This window comes from Egretta garzetta, unplaced genomic scaffold (assembly GCF_000687185.1).
Source record: "Egretta garzetta isolate BGI_Z169 unplaced genomic scaffold, ASM68718v1 scaffold524, whole genome shotgun sequence".
Classification (NCBI taxonomy): Eukaryota; Metazoa; Chordata; class Aves; order Pelecaniformes; family Ardeidae; genus Egretta; species Egretta garzetta.
The window spans coordinates 1,246,860-1,261,959 of NW_009259336.1; the positions used below are offsets into that span (position 1 = coordinate 1,246,860).

The 15,100-nt window shown below is 44.6% G+C and overlaps 1 protein-coding gene across 2 annotated transcripts in view; it reads right to left on the bottom strand.

The window, feature by feature from the left end:
- KLF12 (Kruppel like factor 12) overlaps positions 1-15,100 on the bottom strand; it is a 174,229-nt gene that overhangs the window by 72,670 nt on the left and 86,459 nt on the right. The window lies entirely within an intron of this gene.

Consider the following 15,100-nt stretch of genomic DNA (forward strand, 5'->3'; position numbering starts at 1 on the left):
TTGCATGGGTTGCAGTTGCCCGGGTTTTGTTAGTGGGGGGCTGCAGGGCGGCCTCTGTGAGGCCCCGGGCCGGACACAGCCGGTTCCAGCCGGCTCCAACTGACCCGACACGGGGCATGGCTGAGCCCCTCAGCCAAGGTGGTGGCACCTGAGGGAGAACATATTTAAGAAAGGGGAAAAAACAAAAGCCATGCAGGCAGAGTGAGGAAGAAATACAGCCCTGCAGCCACCATGGTGAGAGGGGAAGGAGGGGAGGATGTGCTGCTCTATGGTGGAGCAGAGACTCCCCATCACCTGAAGACCATGGTGGAGCAAGGGAAAGGCATGAGGAGGAAGGAACAGCAGAGAGGAGCCCTTATGGACTGACCACGGCTCACGCACCCCATCCCCCTGAATGAAGGAGTGAAGCGAAGCCCGGGAAGAAGGGGGCGGGGGTGGCTGTTACCATCCTAATCTACTTTTAGCTGGCAATAAATTAAATTAATTTTCCCCAAGTGTGATGGTTTGACCTTGGCTGGATGCCAGGTGCCCCCAAGCCGCTCTATCACTCCCCTCCTCAGACAGGTGGGGAGAAAACGAGATGGAAAAGAAGAAAACTCGTAGGTCAAGCTAAAGGCTGTTTAATACAAGCAAAAGCAAAGGCCGTGCACGGTAGCAAAAAGAAAACAAAGATTTTATTCTCTACTTCCCATCAGCAGGCCATGTCCAGCCACTTCCCGGGAAGCAGGGCTTCAGTACGCATAGCATTTGCTCCAGAAGACAAAAGTTGTAAAAAGTAATGGCCCCCCTTCCTCCCCCTTTCCCTTAGCTTTTATCTGAGCAGACATGATATGGTATGGAATGTCTCTTTGGTCAGTTTGGGTCAGGTGTCTTGGCTATGTCCCCTCCCAAGATCTTGCCCCCTCCCAGCCCACTGGTGGTGGTGGGGAATGTTGGAGACAGCCTTGATGCTGTTGGAGCACTGCTCAGCAGTAGCCAAACCCCTGGTGTGTTATCAACACCTTTCTACATACCACCAGAAAGCACAGCTCTGTGAGGGTTGCTATGAGGAAAATTAACTCCATCTCAGCCAGACCTAATGCTCCAAGTCAAGTCTGTTTTGCCCGTGACAGTAATTGGTGAGTGATGACCCTGCCTTAATCTCAACCCATCTTATTTCCTCTCCCTGTCCCATTGAGGAGAGAGAGTGTGAGAGCGGCTGGGTGGGCGTCTGGCAGCCGGCCAAGATCAACCCACCAGAGTTGCATTTTGTGCCAAAAGAGATGGGAAAGGAGTGGAGAGCAGAAAGGTAGACTACCTGCCTTCCCTCTTATCCTGGCTGCTGCCCTCCCAAGGGAAGTAAGCACAACCCACATATGGGCAGGAGGAGGAAATCATGAGATGGGTGTGAGGGGGACTATGAGGCATGAGTGTGACCTGGGACAGTCCTGAGAGGGACTGGGGGTTGCATGTGTCAGGGGACAGCCCGAGACAAACTTCGGAGGTGATGCAAAGAACGAGACATTCCTCCTCACCCATGAAATACCTCGTAGGATTAGTAAGTGCTGAGAGACACCAAAAGCAGCTGGAGTAGAGAGCAAAACTGGAGAGATGCCTGACCCTGCAAGGAAGGAGTGCGAAGACAGGCAAAGAAATTTGTTTAAATATGTGTTTGCTTTGTTTGGCCAGGTGAAATAGGGGAATCCAAGTTTATTTATTTAAAAAGCTAACTGTTGAGTTTGTTAGCTTGTGCTCTCCTGTATTGCGGTGTCAGAGATAGGACAATTTATGGGTCTTGTGATGTGCTTTTCAAGAAAGGTAGCTATCATTCCTACTCAGCTCAGGCTAACCACAGCCCTGGACAACAGGCATCACAGGCTCCCTTTAGAGAAAAAAAAAACAGCGGGCCGGCGGCTAGACAGCAGCTCCAAAAGTCGCAGTTAAATTTCCCATTTTGCCATGTTTCTTATGTTACTTGTGTTCACTGACTCTAGAAAATGGACTGAGTTACAATGAACAATGGGAGGGCTGTAGATACTCCAGGAGCTGTGCAGCCATAAAAGTAGCACTGATGGATAGCTGGGCTCTCAACAAGAAAGCCCCCCCCCCCTCAAAAATGAGTGATGACTCAAGAGAAAGTTGGTCTTAAATTTTAATTTATGTCTTAGCTGTGAACCACCTCTGAGTAAAAGAACATTGAGTGATTATAACTACCCTGCAGCTGCATTTTTTTTATGTTAAAGAACTTAATAAAGAAAATACTATTAAAATATATTCAGTAAGCTGATGTAACAGCCCCTTCTGGAAGCACAGTGCATTTACAGATGCACAGTGTGACTTCTACTAGGTTTCTACTAGCACAATTTAGGTGCCTCAGTAATACTGGCTACATTTGGCCTGATTATAATATCTTCATGTGTGGTAAAGAAAACACCTTTTGCTCATCAAAGCAAAGACTGTTGACAATGACCTGCATGAAGCAAACGTACAGCAACTTAGAAATTGTTCGAAATATTGAATTGTTTTAGGCAGAATGAGCACCATTCTGATTGTGCCTCTTAAAATCACGACTTACACATGATGGTATTCAATGCGTACCTGAGCATTAGGGATAATCTAGTATTTGATTTAAGAGCAACAGAACCATCAAGTCAGCTGATTTAGCCCCAGAAAAATATTTGGGAAGAAGTGCTATTTCTGAGGTTGTCTTGTTCCCTAATGTTCCTTCTTAAAAGCAACTTTAAGTGTGAGTTTATTATTACTTATTCCATTACTTCTTCAGTTTTTCTTAAAGTGAATCTTGGTACAAGAAGCTGTATGTTTTTAACTGCCCAAGACTTAAATGCTGCTATACGTGATGCTTTTGTAAAGCTAGTATTTGTAAATAAAATTAAAATGGTAACAAAAACCTATGTATGAGATACTTTGTATTAATGGTGGTTTCATCTGATTTATACTACAGCAAAAGTTTTAAGTGGCTAGCTCAGAAACTTCCTTAATGTTTAAACCTAAGCCAAACTTGAAATCATGAAAGTTGTTACATAATTTAGTCTGTAATGTAGTTATAATACACAAATTTTGATTACTTAAGCATGAATATACCTACATAAAAAGAGACAGTATAAACGTGTATGAAAAATCTTATGTACTTTTGTTCCTTATAAGCCACGCTGTCTTGTTATTATTGCAGATTGCCAGCTTGTAAGGTATTATTGAGACTCCTATGGTATTTGGTGTTGGTTTTAGATTACCAGAGGAATGTGTTAGGATGGAAACTCTCAATTACATTAAACCGTTACCTTCTTTTTTTCTTCTGCTCAGCGAGGTAAATCCTACCCCATACACTCCTAACATAGCCACGGAGCTGCCAGTGGGGTTGTGCTTTTGCACCGAGGGATAACACGGCCCACTGGGTACGGCTTGCCCCACCGGACGCCAATGTTTGAGCACGTCACGAGGTGCTGTGACACCTGAGCATGCTGAGAACAAAAGGCGAGGGGCGGAAATGTATCGAGTGGGCAAATTCAAAAGCGGGCAATTCAAGGGCATTTTTTGTTATATTTTTGCAGTGAACCTAACTGAAGACAACAGTTAAATTAGAGAATGATCTAGGGATTATTCCCTTATTTTTTGATGTTGTCCCACATACACACCTTTTCTGGTCCCCTTCCCCATTTGTGACTTCTTCTCAGCTCGCAGACTTGGGTGGCCAAGGCGCTGGGGAGCTGAGGTGACTAACCAGGAGGCTGAACTTTGGCACTGCCAGCTGGTGTAAGCTGCCCCGTTTTCTCATCAGCATGGCTGCAGCCACTGCGGGGGAAAAACAGCCTTTAAAGCTATTCTCCTCCTCCAAATGAGCCATGTGAATAACCAACTGGCCGAAAGCCTAACAGATATCTCCTCCTCACCACTCACTACAGTGTGCAGTCTGCAGTACAGGATTTTTATACATTCAGAGTTCATGACTCCTACTTATGTCAACAGCTTTGACTTTCTCTTGGACATCTAAGAACAACTGTCGAACTGCTGGCACCGAGGCTTATAAATACCAGCGGCAGTTCATAAACACTGAATTAAGAGTAATTATTGGCCTAACAAACATCAGACTGGAAAGAATGAAGAGATGCAGGCAAGAGATAATTTAGCAAATGAGATGAAAAAGGTGGAGGACAAGTGAGTAATGGAATGCAATTGGCAAGCAAAGTGAAGAAGAGCCCACAGAACATGCCAGTGCAGTTTAACCTCCCTTCGTGCTGTACCTTGCTCTGATGACCAAGCTCTCCCTCGAACTTAGGACCGTGGGTCCAGAATGGACCCGGCTAGGTCACTGAATCGAGTCCTCCCTATTGCAGACAGACACATTTCATAAATAAAGCTCCGCCTCAAAAATGAACGCGTTTTCTTGCCCTTGCTACTCCTCTTGAAAGGCAAGATTTGTCCGACAGAGCTATCCCGTGGTTTTCCGAAGTGTGAATGAGACTAAGGCGAGGCAAGCAAAAAGAAACAAGTCAGAGACTGCTTTCGTGGGACAAAGGTGTCATTGAAAGAGTGCACAGGAGCTACAGAAGCAGGCTGTTAGCACTCCATGCTGAAAAAACTGGCGAGCCAGGGGAGTTATTTAAGAACGTCTGCAAGTGCTGAAGGCTGCAAGCAGCCATGTCGCTTTCCACCCTTGTTAGCCTCAAGAAACAATGATCCTTTTTGCTAAAGAGAGTACAGAGAATTGCTCTTGATGCATGTACATGTATGCAACCACTTCTCAATGGCCCCTTTGCCAAACTGTACCAAAAAGGAGTTTCCCTTTGGGCAGCATGAGCGATTTCACTCTCTGCACTTGTTTTAAGGTAAGATGTGCAAATGCGTCTCACGTAAGGCACATACCACCCTGTAAATACTCCAGAACTTGGTCTACAGTCATTTATATTGTATCTGCCAACTGTCAGTTGCCAGTAGGAAAAAAAAATAAATTGATCTGGATTCAGATGTAAGCTTGTTTCTATTTCTATCGAACTAAACAGTTTCTGGCTTTAGAATTTCTGCTGGCTGTGGTGGCCAGACAGTACTTGATCCTGTTGCTCAGGACAAAATTGCCCCTTCTACAATGCTGGAACAGATTTAAACTTATACAGCAACTTTTTAATGAGCACCGATTGAATTTGTGCTTTCTGGCACATGGCTGCATCGGGTACGCAGCATTAGCCATGTCATGGAAGCAAAATCTCTGGGAAGGATCCAGCCTGCCGGCTGTTAAGGGCAGACAAAGCCCTTGAACAGGGCGCAGCCTCCACCTTCCCAGGGGAATAACCTGAGCATGGGGCCACACCATCAGGGTATTTTTCTCCTTCTCCACTCTCTAAACTGGTGCTCCTTCCACACCGGGGCAACTCTCAGGAAAGGGGGAACTGCAGATTTAAATCTCTCCCAGCTGACGAGAGCCCAGCACGCCTCCTCTCACTTCTCACGCCCGTGCTGGTGTTACTAGGCTGTTGGGTAAATGCTACCCTGTCTGTCATACTCAGGCTCCGAGTATGTCCTAATCGCTTCGCTTCTTTCCAGTGATTATTCAGGGATACGCAGCTCAAGTGCTCTGACCTGGTCAGGCAAAGCCAAGCGCCAGCAGAAGTCCCGCAGCTGGATGCCTGTAGGTGACCTGAATCTGGGCCCTTCCTGGCGTAAAAAGGGCCATACATGGACATACTGCTATCACCGCTGGCAGTTTTTGGTTACCGCAACCTGGTTTTATTTTCTCCAGTTGAATTTCCTGTGAGTGAAAGGGATGAAAACTCATCCCATCAGTAGGCTCATGAAGACCCACTAGAAGTAATTTCATGTCTACAATCTTTGATTCAAAGGCAAATACGAGCCCCTTGGGTTAAAGATGAATGAAATATTTAAGAGTAGGAGAAAACTAAGTAACCATCAGGAGTTTCGCCTCTCTTTATAGCTAAGCCACGTAGTATTAACTAATGCTGAAATGACTCATTATGAGATGATGCTTGCTGGTGTGAAAGCAGAGAGAGAAAATTTCAGCATCCTGAAATATTGAAGACTCTGGCTCTCCATATCTTAAAACCCCAGTTTTCTGCATTAAATTAATTTCTCTGCTAATAATTTTGTAAACATAGATACATGTAGGCCTGCTGGTATACTGCATCATAAAAAAAGTTGGATGGCACTTAGTTGCTCTCTTAAAATAATTAAAAATCTATTTCTACTTTTTGAGAGGATTTCCCAGTTCACAGTCCGTTTGCTTTTGTTTCACATATTAAACTCCCCACTCTGCTCTCTCTAAAGGATGTCTAATATTCAACCTGCTAATCAAAATGATTGCTCATGACAGGATTTCCAAGTGGCCCTGATATCCACCCGCTAGACTTGCCAGCCACAAGCAGGGTCACACAGGTCTGCAGCGGGGAGAGTAACGCCAAGGCCCGTGCTAGGTGAGACGTCAGCCTGGACTGTGGGGAGGTCCCTCTGGGCTTGCTAGCTCTGATCCATGCCCGGGTGACGTGTTTGCTCTTGCAAACATAGCCACGGATTTTTATTGCAGTAGAAGTTTAAATTATGCAGAAACATGACGTACCTCAAATAAGCCAGAAAGAGTCATGCTTGCTGTTGCCAAATGTCTTTCTTATAAATGCCCCTCCAGTTGCTTCCACTGCATGCTGGCATACAGCAGCTAAAAGAAGATTATCTCTAGCTGTAAGCAACGGTCGCTTTGCACTAACCTCCATTAGGAATGGAAAACCAACTACTACCCAACACTCCAAAATTTGCACTTAGAAGAATCTCATTAGTACAGATGTTACACACGTGCATGTCCATGTGTCTGCAGAGCTGCAAGGACTGAAGTAACGAAGCGACATTTGCTGCCAAACTCCCAGAAGGATGGTACTGGAAAATATGGTTACGAAAATTATATGGCACTTGTGCTTTAGCACAATATGCTACAATCTGCCAGCGTCAGGAACACTGTGAAAGATGTAGTTTGAACCTAACAATAATAGTAATAATCTGCCACTGACAGTGACACCACGACCCAGTGGCACCTAACTGTACATTTCCATCAGCGCCCATCCTCTCTCAGACCCCTGGACACCAGGAGCTGGGAGACACCGGGAGAGGAGGGAAGAACCGCTCAACCTCCTGGCTTCGGGTACCTGCATTGCAAATAGAGCTGCCCCAACCCTCCCATACAGCCAGGGGAGGCAGATGGGTGCCTTCAGGGGTGCTGAGACCACCCGCCTCTGTGGACTGCATGGGGAATTGGGTGGTGTGACCTCCCCCTTCCCTTCTCTTGCCAGGTGCTGGAGTATGGGCCCTGGCAAAGTGGCTCGGTGCCCAGTTGAGCCATTGCGGACCCGCTCCTCATTGGGAAGGGGAGGAGGGGAGCCTTTGCCATGCAACTCTGGTTTTCTGGGAAAGGAGCAAAAGTGTCTGGGGGATCCCAGTAAGCACCTGAACATGGGACAACAGCAACAGCACTGCATGGCCTTGCTTCCTCCCGTTCTCTCCCTGCCTGCCACCGTTCGCTTAATGCCACAGAGGCGTCTCGGTCCCCAGCAGCAACACTGAAGAAAATTATCTTTGGCCTCAGGGGCCCTAGTGGGCAAATTTGGAAGAGGAGGAATTCACAGGGGGACATGGTAATCATCATCAAAACTAATAATCTGCCAACAGTTATGAATACTGTAGTGTCTAAACCGTAACTTTGTTCTCTACATTTGGCATACGACAGAGTTTGGTACCTGAAATACTGCAAGAAGCAAACCGCTGGCCAACAGTGACTTCTTTTGCTCTTTCTTAAACCGCCACTGTTTCAAATACCTCTGATAAGAAACCACATCTGGGTGGACCAAACACCAAGTAGATGGACTGACTCATCCCCATCCTTCTCGGTGACTCTTGGAAAATAGGTTTTACAACTGTGCAACCCCAGCCTCATGCTGTAGCTTGATGCCTGTCTCCAGACTACGAGCAGACACGAGCGAACATCCCTCTCCTTGGCAGGATTACAGAGAACAGGAGCCCAACGCCGAGTCCCCCAGCAGGAGGACGCCAAAGGAAAACATCACAGACGCCACCACGAATTTTGAACGGTGCAGATGTACACGAGCTATTTGAAATGAAACTCTTGGAGATTAAGTGTTATACTTGGGTTTACTTAAGGTGTTTAAGGAAACTGAATCCTGGCTTTGTGGACCTAAGAAATGAACTCATTGTGGGAACGATGGCATTCATGATTTTCTCCTCCTAAGCTGGTCCATACTACATATATGGCATTTTTCTTCCTATTTAAAGTTCATTATAAGCACTTTATGCGTTGGAAAACGCTCTGAGCACACCTATCAGATTTTCAATCAAAACAGCTTGGTGTCTGGTAGGGGCAGGAGAATTGGTCGATTTATTTCATAAAACTTTATGTACAAAGCAGCAGTATCCATGAACTTAATGGTCAGAATATAGAGTCTACAGGGGTAATTTTTATTACAATTTATAGCAAGATTACCCATACTCCACAGTTTTTGGATTTTATTGAGATTTTATGGGACTATACAGCTAGAGCAGTTAACTGCACCCAGCATAGCTATGGTTCACAGAGAATGGGAATTGGCACTGAACACAGAGTGTAACTAATCTACCAGAGAATATTAATTGCTATGATCCAATCAAAGGCAATATTTAAAATCATTTCACCAGTCAAATAATTTGCCATAAACCTGTAAAAGAATAGCTGTGTGGAGAAATAGAGAGGTGAGAGTGATTGCATGGATGTAATATATGCACATATTTAAGCATCCCTGTCGTTGGGTTGTATGCATAAACCTACACCACTATTTTTTTAAGCAAAGGACTTTTCTCTTTCTAAGCTACGTGAATGCCAGGAGACCTCATCTACACAAAAAACAAAGTACTGAAACCACTGAGATTTATATCTCACTGAGCATCCAATGTACAAATACTCTATCACCAAATGTAAACAGGGAAAACAATAAGGACAGAGTATATTTAATATTAAATAAAATATTGCAAAGCCACTACAATTGCAGATTGCAATTTACACACTGCAACAGTCTAGAGATACTTTAGACGCCAGAAATTTTCCAGCGGGCTGGTCCAAGGCCCAATAAAACCCAAGGCAGGGATAAAATAAATGAGAAGTTTTATGCATGTGTTTCTGCTGGATCCAAATTTATGGGATAAAAGCAACTAGATCAAAGCTCAGCCTTGGTGAGAGTACAGGACTGAAGGACCAGAGGCATTCTTTGCGTGGAAGAGAAGGAATTAACAGCTTCCAAAAGGTGCAGGCACTCAGGATGTGTCAAAATGGACTGCCTCATCCTCCTGACGCTGGGCTTCACAAATAACATTGGAAGATAGATCTACCTCATTCCTTTCCCCAAACCTGCTCCGAGTTAAAAACATATGTGATGTTAAATCCACTATTGATAAATCTTAGAAGAGCATGTGCTTCTATGGCATAAAAACCTAAGCATGTCACTAGTGAGTCACCAGAAATACGATCTTTCTGGAGATCGAAGCAAAAGACTGTTTATGGGACTCCCCATAGTCAACTCAAGCTGCTTTGTCTTCAGGCAACCTCCTTCTCAATTCCAAATACCACAGCGTATCTTGTAACCTGTGTTTTAACTCTCCATTCTGGCAAGAATTACTATTTACTCTAGTTCTTAAATATATGCACCACCTCCAGTAACACAGGTCCCACCCTGAACGCAAGCCTCCCCTCCGCGTGCTTCTCCTCCTGGCTAGCCATTGTCAGCCTGCTTCTCCTTTCCAAGAACCACTAACATCTCTTCCAGATGAACCAAGCAAACAGGGGGAGAGAGATTCAACATTTTGGGGGTCAGGAGGGTGGAGGTGGACAGATTGGAGTATGTACAGCCGCAAAAGATTTCTTGTGCATAACAACAAAAAAATTACAGCTGAAGCAGAAACTCTCCGCCTCAATGCAACTCAAATCCAAAATAACCATCTACTAAAATGCAGAAAGGATAATTGCTTCACATGAAATAAAAAAGGCAACACTACTGGTTTTAATTAAGAGCCTCTTCCATAGCATAATTTATACAAACAGACCACATAATCTGACCTTTAAACATATAGAACTGTTCTCTAAATTTCTAAATTTGTACTACAAATTGCATTTACTTTTGTGGATTAAACTTTACAGTAGGCAGAAACAACGGTCTGCACTTTAAAAAAAAAGAAACAAGGGCAGTGGATAATGTAATTTAGTGGTATTACCTGTTTTAAGTTGCAGAAAAATCTGCAGCAAAAGGTACTGCATTTACTACTTATTAATGTATCCACAGTGAGGAGTGTGGTGTATGTAAACTGTGAAAAGGCAAAATCTGTGTATTTCTGCTAGGTCTGTACACAGACATAGTAACATAAAAATAGTCCACACCAATGTCATTATGGATGTTTACGTGCATGGGAAGCGGATGAAGTTCAGTTGGCAAATTTAAATTTATAGCGTTCCGACAGCTGGATTTTGCAAGTGGTTGTGTCTTCTGAAAACTTTAAACCCCATGAGAACCCAAAAGCTTGAACCCCACACCCCAGAAGTATCAAAGTTGCACAGGTCCTTGGTGTACCATCATCAGGAGGGAGCTTCTAAAAGGCTCTTCAATGAACGGAGCAACTCTTTGAACTACAGAAAACAATTTCTAAGGATATTATCTTTGGCAAAACCTGCAGCTAGAGGGACGTGATTTGCCAGCAGTATTCATGGATATCTTCTGAAAGCAGAACAGTGGAAAGACTCAGGCTGATGGGACCAGAGTTTGTAGGGGAACATGTTGGTGCCATGGCAGGTGCTTTCACTCCCATCCATCCAAGCCTCAACTTGTTCCCCTTCACCCTGCCCAGGTCTCTTTTCTACCCTCCTTTGGCTTCGTCCCCCTTCCTCTGTCTCCACACCTTTCCCTCTTTTCCTCCTGAACACGTTCACATATCCATAGCCATCTCACCACCTCTTCTTTTCCATCTCCCCCTCTCCCTTCCAACCTGCCCCTCTCCCCACTGCCCAGCCCCTTCCAACCTCCCCCTTGCCTTTTCCCAGCCACATTTTTTTTTACTTTACCCTTTAAGAGGGCTTGTATTTTTTTTGAGATCTCCAAACCTGGCTTGGTTTCCGCAAGTGCTTATGAAGACCAAAAGAAAGGACAATGGTCCAAACCAAACTTGAGGTTCATGGCACAAAGCCACAGAGGTTCTAGAGTTTTTCACCAAAAAAAGCTGGAATACATTTTTGAACATGGAAAATGCTACATTTTTTCTCTACACTCAGTCTCAGGAGGATTGGAATAGTTTTTTCTTGCAACTTTCCTCAAAAAGAAAGGAAAAAAGAAATAGCCCAAGGCAGACATGCGGCATGGAAAATGCTAGCCTAAATGGTTAACATATAGACAGGCTTTGAGCAACTGAAGACAGGGTTTTAAAGTCAGGCAGCCTTATCTATAGGTGCTGCTACCTGCTGTGCCTCTAATTACACATTCTAGCAATCCTCACCATTGCAGAACAGGGAGGAAAAAAAGGGGAGGAAAGAGTTTTTCATGGGATTTTAATGCTCTGGAATACTTTAGTGTAGAATGTCTAGTGGTCACTGCCTAATCCACGCGCAAAAAAAATCTCCAAGTGCTTTTTAAGGCTTTGGGTGACAAGACGACAGTGGCGACCACTGAAGGAAGTGAACTTCATCTCTTTGCTGGTGGCAGAGGGTGCAGCCCAGGCCCACGGTGCCCACGGGGACTTGTGCCTGACTCCCATGTCCCCTCCCTGCTCCGACAGCCCTAACATATTACTACGCTTTGTGTATATGAAATAGCTCAAGGATTAGGTTGTAGGGGGCAACTTGCCCAGCTGGGCTGGTGGTGAGGGGGCAGCACACAGGGGCCCCCACTTTGGGGGTCTTCCTGGGGCACCTCTCCCCGGCGGGTGCATCAGTGGGATGTCATGAGGGGAAGGTCCGCTGTTGGCAGGGGAGTCTGCACGCAACCATGTGTGTGTGTGTGTGAGCATGTATGTGAGCATTGTGGGGCTACAGAACAGTGTTAGAAATTTGTAGGAATTTAGTAAGATTTTGTAAATGGCTGGTGGTGTATTACTGATACTGAGCATATCGTCCACTGATTATCTTCTAATTATGTTAATACATTCCTAAAAATGCTTCAGTCCTGATCTTGATTTACGCTAGGTGAACTGAGAGGGTTTTACCCTGCAAAAAGCATCAATCTGACAGAAGGGTGCTTGTGCAGCATGATACCCCCGGCTCCCGTTGCCTCCCTTGGGGTGTAACACGTGGCTGAGGACCTGACAGGATGCTGCAGCTCATTTATACAAGAGCTGATTCTCTGCATACCCACCTGGTTTTCAATGCTGCAGCAAGGGTTTGATTTACCGGGAAACCTTGCAAGTAAGAAATAGGAGGAGGCAGGGCAGAGAGCAGAAATGAGCAGCACACTGGGAGGCAGAAAAGGAGATCTGAGACTCTCCCGAAGGAAGGTGCGACAGAGAACGCCGGGATGAATGACGCCATGGAGAAGGCTGTGCAACAGCAGAGGAGGAGATGACAGTACGGGTTAGAAATATTAGCAGATAAGGAAGGAGAGACAAAGCAGAGCTGCTGAAACTAGCACTGAAAAAACAGTCAGCAAGATGGGAAGGACTAGAAAAAATGGAAAAATAGGGGGAAACAGAAGAGGAGATAGTGATATGTTGTGCTGGAGGGAAGAGAGAACTCAAACAGAACGCGAAGAAGGAATTATTTGCTTGAACTGCCTAGAAGAGCAGCCGCTGGGCTGGGAGGACAGTTTTGGCTGGGAGAGAGGAAGGTGGACTGTATGGTTCCTGGGAAGCATCAGGGGAAGCAGAAAGCCACCGAAGCAACACGCCTGCGGGCAGGATTAGAGGGATGGTGGAGGCCTGAGTAGGTTTGGCATGAAAATTAAAAATGAAATGGTTCTAGTCAAACATGGAAGGCAGAGGAAAATTCAGCATGAGGAAAATAAAACTGGGAATAACAAGGAAAAAAACTTTCTCGATATCCTGTTCCTTGCATTTTTCTGCTAAGTACCTGTATCTAGAAAACCAGGAGAGGTCTGAACTTAAACCTAATGTAATTTTCATTAATTTTAGCCTTGAAAGTATCTCTGTTCAGGGAAGTGCCTAAGCCTCATTCGAGTGAAAAGGGCTTGGATACAGGCTAATGCAAGAAAAACACACTCCAGTGAAAGCTGACAGAAGATGACTACCTGGAGTGGACCGTTGTCCCTTATTCTTCTATTGCATTTATTCAAATTATCCTGAACATCTGTATCAAAAGAATTAGTGATAGCAAAATGGGTACAAGTGATGAGAATAAAAAAATTAAAGAACACTTAATCCCTTCTTTTTCTTCAGCTGTAGATTAAGTGCTGCTGGGCTGCTTAATGATCTCTGCCAATAATAGCACAAAGGTGATATTGTCAGGGCAGCTCAGGAGGCCTGGAGCTCGTGGACTGAAATCCCTATGGCACATTAAATTCTGGAATTCTGTTGATGAAACTGAGGTAGCAAAGTCCCAGTTTTACAAGATCAGGACGTGCTTCCTATAGAGGAGACTACTACTAGAGCCAACTAGCACCTTTGAAAAGGAAACAAACGGGAAAAATTCTGGATGAGCTCAAGGTCAGGTGCGGCTCAAAGCTCCAAAACCAAAATAAAGGCTAAAACTTTCCTTTTTTTTCCCCAGACAACATGGTGAGAAGTTCTGCTTTCATTCATCATTTCTTGACATAACGGCACAAAGTCCTAAAATTACGTCACTGTATGAAGTGCAATAAAACTTCTTAAACCATCATTTTGTGGCTTAGAACAAAACCCACATCAGCTGTGAGCTCGTTTCCTATGTCCAAGCCTGTTGAGGGGGTACAGTCCACACTCAGGTACTGAGGGACCAGGAGGAGAACCAAAGATTTATGGACAACGGGATGCTACTGAACATCAGAATGTCCCATCCTGTAGAATAATACACAGTCGCCAGTATATCAAAAACAGACATGAGAGTTGAAGAAAAAAGGTCTTTTAGTTGTAGAGACCCATTCATTATACAATTAGGTACACGAGAGATGTTAGAAGATGTATTACTGAATGCCCTGTAGTCTCATAAGCCCTAAAGTAAGGTTACCTGTCAGTACCCTCCCTTTCCGCCTCAAGCAATACCTCATTTCAGGGGAGAATTAGCCGTATTTTATTCACTCAACACGCAATGAACCTTGAAATGAGTCTCTCTCATTCTTTTCCTCGTGTTCCCATCTCTGTCACTAATGCCTTCATTATAAAGCTATGCTTTTCAAAGTATCTGGGCACATCTGTTTTCTCTTTTTCTCCTCCAACCATCATGTCACCATCTCTAACAAGTTTTTGCTCCCTCAGTAACTGTTCTCATTTTTTTCTTGCTCTCCAGCTCCCCTTCCTGTGTTCTTTGGACACCTCTCCAAGATTGCATCTGTCCTTCTGGCATGTGCTTTCTTCCTCTCTTCACACCTCCATGTGCCTCTCAGGTCCTGCTTCTGCAAAACTCATTCCCAACATACACACTCCATGAGGCTTCCTTCCTTTCTGCTGTTTAATCTGGAGGAAGAAACCTAATTCAAAGCATTGCACTGCCACTCCTTGAGCTTAATAAAACCTACCTCTCTGCATCTGCTACCGCTTTTTGGTCCAGAAGTCTTTCCTTCTCACGTTCCTACAGCCCAACGATTGCTTTCTCTTTGTATGGAAACAAACCCTCTGACATTCGTTCCTTTGCCAAGTCTGTATCACCTGATGAGTTTTCCATGTTCAACTCTGATGTTTTATGTATTGTCATTATTCCGTTGTCCTTCTCTTCAGCTTCTGGGGAGGATTTATTCCCCTCAGGACAAAACTTGCCACAGGTTGTCTGAGCATCTAACACCACTGCTGACCTCAATAATTTTAAAAATACTTACTTATTTTAAAGAGCATCTGGGATAAGACCTTTAAAGGTTCCTCCCGATAGCGTAAGTTATGTGTCTTTTCAGCAAATGACCCTGTAAGTTGGTAAGTTAAAGAGTTTTATAACTTTGAAACATTT